Genomic DNA, 6,000 nt, shown 5'->3' with positions numbered 1-6,000 from the left:
CGGCAGCTCCAGAGAGGACGGCTGGTTAGCTAGCTAGCTAGTCTTGGAAGCTACCGCCTGCTCTCCTCCCTCTTTCACACTACACATTTGATCCGTTGGTAATATATATATATATATATATAAGGCTAAGTGGCCCTTTAAAGGTGACAGATATGAGATTGAAAGCATTTCTATTGCCTCTCGACATGTCGGCGGCTTGCAGCTAACAATGCTAACAACGCTAACAGTAATAATCGTCTAATAGTTTAGCCTGATAGCAACATTTTTCTTAATGTCGCTAATAGTTTAGCATGTTAGCAACATTTATGTTAACGTCGCTAGAAGTTTAGCCTATTAGCCACATTTATCTTAATGTGGCTGATAGTTTAGCCTGTTAGCAACATTTCTCTTCATCTCTATAATAGTTTAGCCTGTTAGCAACATTTATCTATAATATATATATTGATAATGGTCCTATAAGAGTGCAAGATCGGAGATCGGAAACATTTCCATTGCATCTAAACATCTCTCAGCGTGTCGCCGGCCTCGCAGCTAACGATGCTAACAGCGCAAACAGTGCAGCGAACGCGCTGACAGAGCTAACGGTGTTAACCTGAGGGGTTGTTTGCTGCTATATGAATGTTCAGAATGTTAAATACAACTCTTGTGTGCAGGATTACCCAGAGCAGCTTTAATACGCAGTGAACACACAAACAGACGAGCATGTGAGATCGTCCTTCACGTCTGGATGGAGAGACGCTAACCAACACGTCACTGAAGCAGTGACAGAGGCAGCAGACAGTAGCGCTGCGTGGACGAGCCTCCAGGTAACCACTAACCACCCAGAGGTGAAAGGTTCACTTCTCTTTTATGTGAACACACACACACACACACACACACACACACACACACACACACACACACACACACACACACACACACACACACACACTTAGCATAAACAGACATCAGAAACAGTAAAAGCTCTCTCGCTCCTTTCATCTTTAATGAAAAGCATATTTGGTTCTGCTCCCCTCATCCTCCCCCCCCGACGCCACACCAGCACCCACGTACCCATTGAAACCCTCACGTCTTTATAGAAACACACAGCAGCAGCCTGCAGGGCTGAGCTGAGGGAAGCGCTCGTTATGAACATCAAAGCTGTGGATGGGCGCTGACTTGATCCTGTGAGATGATTGGAGTATCTCACTCAGGGAACAAAAGAAAGAAGGTTGGACGTAGGATGGAAATTCAATTAGCAAGCGATTCAGGGCCTGGCACAGGGAGGGAGGGAGGGGGGGGGGGGGGGGGGGGGGGGGGAATGTAAAGATTTGAAGGAAATGGGTCATCATCATTTCTGTTGGCAGGATGTGTTTGCAGCTGATGGGTGGTGGATCAGACTCCCACATGTTGCCCCTGAAGCCCCCCGAGGGCCCATGTGTCTGTAGGAAGCTGTTGTGGGCCCACAATGTGCCACCAGAGAACATGTTTTTTGATTTTATTTTACACCGTCGCTGCGTGTCTCCCCCCCCACCCCCCCCCCCACCCCACCCCACCCCCACAATAACTTCCACGTCAATCTTCGTGTCATGCTCCATCGCTGAAATGTTGTTCCCGTTTTGAGACAATGGCCAGCGGTGGTTTATGTGGAGACAAACGTCCGGGAGTGCTGCTGTTCTGAGGGATTACTGAGAATTTAGCTGCAGGCGTCGCTCCTTTATGGTGGGAGTCTGAGCCTCTGAGACGGAGGGCAGGGAAGCAGCAGCACACCAGCGCCACCTAGTGCTGCTCACACGTTAGCTGTGATGGGATCCATCATAGAGATGTGAGGTCCTTCCTCTGCTTCTTCTCCTTTTAATACGCTTTAACAACAAACTATATATTAATGTCAACAGAGACCTCGTTTTTCTGCAAAGATTGAATATTTCTGATGTGGATAAATAAGTAGTTTATAGTGAGAAAATGTTACAAATACAACAGATAGAGAATTATTATGATGTTTAGATGTTTCTAAATTTGCAGAGTTGTTTATTTAAAAATTACCGAACATATTAACTAAAAGGAATTTGTAAAAAAAATTTAAATTTGTAAAAATACATAATGTATCCTGGTTAAATGAGCAGAGAGATTTAGCATTCAAGGCAACTCTTAAATCTGGTTTATCACAGGAACAGAGAAATGTCGTCGTAAAAGAACCAAGACAGGCCAAAGCTAATTATTATATTAAACTAATCTAATTAGTTTGGGGAAATTTTTTTATAAAATGACATAGTAGGAGGTAAATCAGTTCAAAATGTAGTAATAAAGGAACAATCAGCAACAATCTTTAATTCATTCTTTGTAGGTTTGGCCCAAAATTTGGGTGCAAGATTATTTAATGCAAGATTTGTTGAAAATGATAAATCAATACGACGTAAACCTTTAACCCATCTCATGAATATATCAACAACAAGCTGCAGTAGTCGGGGTCCCTCAGGGGTCTATATTAGGACCACTTTTATTTAGGATGTTCACGAACTTCCTCAAGATGTTTCCTGTGGTGTCGTGTTTAAAACCAGACTTTTGGCTAAAATCAGCACAAAAGTGTCGACACTAACGATTGCCTTGTTCACTATTTATTGTGTTAATGCTGCTGATTGTAGGTATGATCTCACACTGATGGACTGTTGTGTTGTTTCATGCTTCTACAGCTAACTGGTGCAGACAGTTGTAATTGTGTACTATTACTGCAACACTGGATTTTCCTGTCAGAAGCACAGAATACGTTGAATTTAAATGACTGAAGAAGTTAAACACAAACACTTCTTCCTGTTGAATTTGAGAAGATCACGTTTTGTAAAGTGAGCTGAAGCTGGACGTTGGAGACAGAATGTCGCGGCTCGGTGTGAGGAGAGAGATCAGCTGAGCGGCTGCTGTTTGAACACTTAGAGAAGACAGTTCACATACGGGTACAGAATTCCTCCGACATCGTCTCTGTGTCTCTGTGTCTCTGAATGCAGACGAGTCAGTGGCTGCAACTGTTTTTAGTCCTTTATGAAGTATAAACGTGTCTCCGTGGTTACGTAGGTCTAACTATGATGTTTTTACAAAACATAAGTGGTTTTGTTGCCTAAACCTAAACATAACTTTTCTGAGTGAGAGTTCTTGTCTCTGTACAGGAAACCACAGATTATATTTTGTGAGTATTTCATGAACAGCTGTGAGACTGTGTGTAGTAGTGTGTAGTAAAGTGTAGTAGTGTGTAGTAGTGTGTAGTAAAGTGTAGTAGTGTGTAGTAGTGTGTAGTAAAGTGTAGTAGTGTGTAGTAGTGTGTAGTAGTGTGTAGTAGTGTGTAGTAAAGTGTAGTAGTGTGTAGTAGTGTGTAGTAAAGTGTAGTAGTGTGTAGTAGTGTGTAGTAAAGTGTAGTAGTGTGTAGTAGTGTGTAGTAGTGTGTAGTAAAGTGTAGTAGTGTGTAGTAGTGTGTAGTAGTGTGTAGTAAAGTGTAGTAGTGTGTAGTAGCTTGTAGTAGCGTGTAGTAGCAGAAGTGGGTAGTAGTGAGTTGCTCTCTCTCTCTCTCTCTCTCTCTCTCTCTCTCTCTCTCTCTCTCTCTCTCTCTCTCTCTCTCTCTCTGACACACTTCTCGGGAACAGTGTCACCTCTCGGTGGCTCTCAGGAACAGCTGCACTAACAGGTGAGAGTGTTAAACGACATGAAACAACTGTGGATGACCCTCCAATCAGAGTATAAACTCACATGACGCCATAGTAACTGTTGCCACAGTATGTCCTTTCCACGGTGCAGAGCTCCATAACTATTCGTGAACACGAGCGACTCAAAGCCAGGAACCAGAGAAGGAAGTCTCAAAACTAGATACAACTGAGGACGACTAGTGTTGAGAAGACGTCGGTCTGAGGAACGTTCTCAGGATCATGAATGACGTCACGTAGGAGCCTCCCTCCAGACGCACTGTCACCAGAAGAACTTACGAGTCTATGAAGAGGAGAGGACTACAAAAGAGACGGAGTCACAACGCGCACCGGCCGTCTCTCACCGGAGACTACCGGACATCGCCGGGTAACCGTCGTCACCTCTGAGTTACGGTGCATTATGTTGATGAACAGTGGGAGCTGCGTTCACACGCTCTGACTGTATGAAGACAGAAGACACACATTCTGATGGAACGTGTGGAACATGAGGATGAGGACGTCGTCTTGAGGTTTTGGGAAACACTTTTCAACATGTTACAGACCAAACAACTCATCGGTATATCAAGAAAATAACCAACAATAAAAAATGAACCTCCTCAGAAACAATATTGTCACTGTGGAATATTCAACTAAAGTTAAGGGCTCTTTGATCTCATTTCCTGTTGTTTTTAACGTCCTTAAAGGACAAAGATTGATGAAAAACGTAAAAGCTCACGATAAAGACTCACAGATGTGGACATCATGACTAATAACAGGCTACTTGCTATTAGCGTCTGACAGCAGTAAACCTTCAGCGTCTGTTCCTGTGAATCTGTAATTATCACCTCGGTGTCACCAAACACACAGCGAGTAGCTCCGCTTCCCTTTGAACCGCAGACAGAAGCAACATGTTGCTGCTTCACTTTGAAGAAACGGGACCCGAACACTTACTCAACATCTGCTTCATTCATGTCATGAGGATTCTTTTTTTGTATTAGGATCACAGATCAGTGGTTTAGCTCTTATAGTGGTATTAGTACTGTAAACAGGACACTAGAGTGTATATACGACGGCTGAATAAAACATAAATAAGGATAATTTTCTTACCTTGAATCTCACTTTCTTGAGCATCATCCTTGAATCCAGGTGAGTGACGAAGATGAGACGTTAAACAAAACTCCCATTCAGTCAAATAAAAACAAATAAAGACCTTTTCTAAGAAGTGTAACCCTCCAGACTGAGCTCCAGCGTCGCCCTGCTCTCCTCCTCTGAGGCCGTCACAAAGATAATCAGCCGGCTCATTCATTCAGAAAACAGACACGCCCACTTTTTTATGACTGGAGGGCTGCTATTAACACCCCTCCTCCTCTTCCTCCTCCTCCAACAACAACACCCCACAGTCCTAATATGGGAGGTGGTAAGCTCTCTTCACCTCGCCCCGTCTGACCCTGTAAAGCCCCCCCCCCCCCCCCCCCCCACACACACACACACACACACACACACACACACACACACACACAGACTCTTCATTTCCCAGCATTCACCCATCTGTCGGGCCGAAGCGTCTCAGCCGGTTTCCACTAATAAAGGTTAAGAAAATAAACTTTATTAACAACACAGCAATAAAAGAATCATCTGGAAAACGTGAGCCACAGCGTCTGAGAGCGCTGAAGATCCAGGATCTGAAGAGTGAATCCAAAGCTTCACGTGTTAAAGCTGCATTCTCTCTAGTGTCCACCAGGGGGCGACTCCTCTGGTTGTATAGAAGTCTAGTCTAAAATGACTCTACTTCTCTCTTGATTTATTCCCTCAGTAAACATTGTAAACATGAGTTTATGGTCTCAATCTCTAGTTTACAGTCTTCTTCAATACAGCATGATGTTCATTTAGTACATTATGCTCCATTTAGAGTCAAACACACCATAAAGCAGGGGATGATTTAGGGGCGGGGCTACACGCTGATTGACAGGTCTCTACCAGAGACGTATACGACGTCTCTACGTCACTCCTCCTCAGTCCAGATATGGTCACTTCCTGTTCACTGGTAGCAAAAAAAGGCCGTAATTTTGTCACTACTTATTTATTATATCTTTACTGTTTGATTAGTTGTTTATTTTACTTGATTTGTTTTCAGCTGGTGTCTCTTGTTGTTGCTCTCACTGATCATATATGATAATTCCCTCGCTGTCGGACTAATAAAGAATTATTTGATCTTATGATTTGGGCTTTTTTTTTTTTTTTAGGTTGAACACTGCCAGTCTGAATGTCACTAAAGGAGTAACGGAGGGATTGTTTTGGGACTTTGAAGAAGTGTTCCAATGAAGAACCGCCACCCACTAAAGAACCATTTTATCTA

This window comes from Cebidichthys violaceus, unplaced genomic scaffold (assembly GCF_023349555.1).
Source record: "Cebidichthys violaceus isolate CVI_PGR_0920_01 unplaced genomic scaffold, fCebVio1.0.p SCAF_1, whole genome shotgun sequence".
Classification (NCBI taxonomy): domain Eukaryota; kingdom Metazoa; phylum Chordata; class Actinopteri; order Perciformes; family Stichaeidae; genus Cebidichthys; species Cebidichthys violaceus.
Note: the sequence above shows the minus strand (reverse complement) of the source record.